The following is a 1,144-nucleotide window of genomic DNA, read 5'->3' as shown; positions in this document are numbered from 1 at the left end:
ATTAACTTCAGATGCAAAGGAGGTTGGGAGAAGCTGTGCCTCTGTTACTTTCAATCTCAGTAATTCATTTTTACATTCGTTTTTCTGGCCTTGTCACTTGATCTTTAAAGACATTTGAGCCTTATAGATTTTATTTTGTAAAATAAATTATGGGACACTTAATTTGTTATGTTCTTCTATTTCTAATAGTGACCACATCTGTCATCACTAATAAAGACCTACATGAAGAGCACAGCAAGACAAAAATTAAATGATAGGTCAAAACTATCCAAATAGGAAACCTGAAATGATATGCAAATGATTGAAAATCAGATTTTCCATACTCATATTTCCATTCCATATTTCCATGTGTTTCTTGAATTGCAGAAGTATATGGGGTAGCCCTGGGGGTACAGGTGGAAATTGCAAACAGTATTTGGAACTGTTTGAACCTAATTAAGTTTAATTGGTGCTGTCTGGCCTGTCTCAGTTCTGTATCTTTCTCTGATATCAGAAATACTGTTAAGAGTATGTTGAGACTTCCATGATAAACCTCCATTCCAATGCAGTCAGAAATGTGTTTAAAATAAACTCTTTGAAATTTTCCATCTCCCTTTCTTGCTGAAGGTGTTTTTGGCCTGGGTTGGGATATGTTCTTTCATTCTCAGAATAAGCCGACTTAGAGGCAAGGCACACAGAGGCTTAACAATGAATTTCAAGCTTATCTTTTTCCTCTCTTTGCACAAGCATGATGGTCAAAGCAAAGAATCTGTGAACATGGAAGGCATTTGAGTTAAAGATGCCACTCCTTTATGCAGACAAGCACCTGTGCCTGCAGAGAGCTCCTGGCTCTACATTTGCATCCTGAAATTCACATGGATCTTGAGGCCAAAGACCTGTCCTGCTGACTAACTCCCACACCAGTGCAGATCACTCTCAAACGACATCAAAAATTCCAAAGCAAAGAATCTGTGAACATGGAAGGCATTTGAGTTAAAGATGCCACTCCTTTATGCAGACAAGCACCTGTGCCTGCAGAGAGCTCCTGGCTCTACATTTGCATCCTGAAATTCACATGGATCTTGAGGCCAAAGACCTGTCCTGCTGACTAACTCCCACACCAGTGCAGATCACTCTCAAACGACATCAAAAATTCTGCATATGT

At 39.2% G+C, this 1,144-nt stretch overlaps 1 protein-coding gene across 1 annotated transcript in view; it reads left to right on the top strand.

Moving 5' to 3' along the window:
• Positions 1–1,144, top strand: part of SPTLC3 (serine palmitoyltransferase, long chain base subunit 3) — an 83,023-nt gene that overhangs the window by 80,391 nt on the left and 1,488 nt on the right. The window lies entirely within an intron of this gene.

The sequence above is a fragment of the Acanthisitta chloris genome, unplaced genomic scaffold, assembly GCF_000695815.1.
Source record: "Acanthisitta chloris isolate BGI_N310 unplaced genomic scaffold, ASM69581v1 scaffold5894, whole genome shotgun sequence".
Lineage (NCBI taxonomy): Eukaryota > Metazoa > Chordata > Aves > Passeriformes > Acanthisittidae > Acanthisitta > Acanthisitta chloris.
This window is presented reverse-complemented; position numbering and strand designations above follow the sequence as displayed.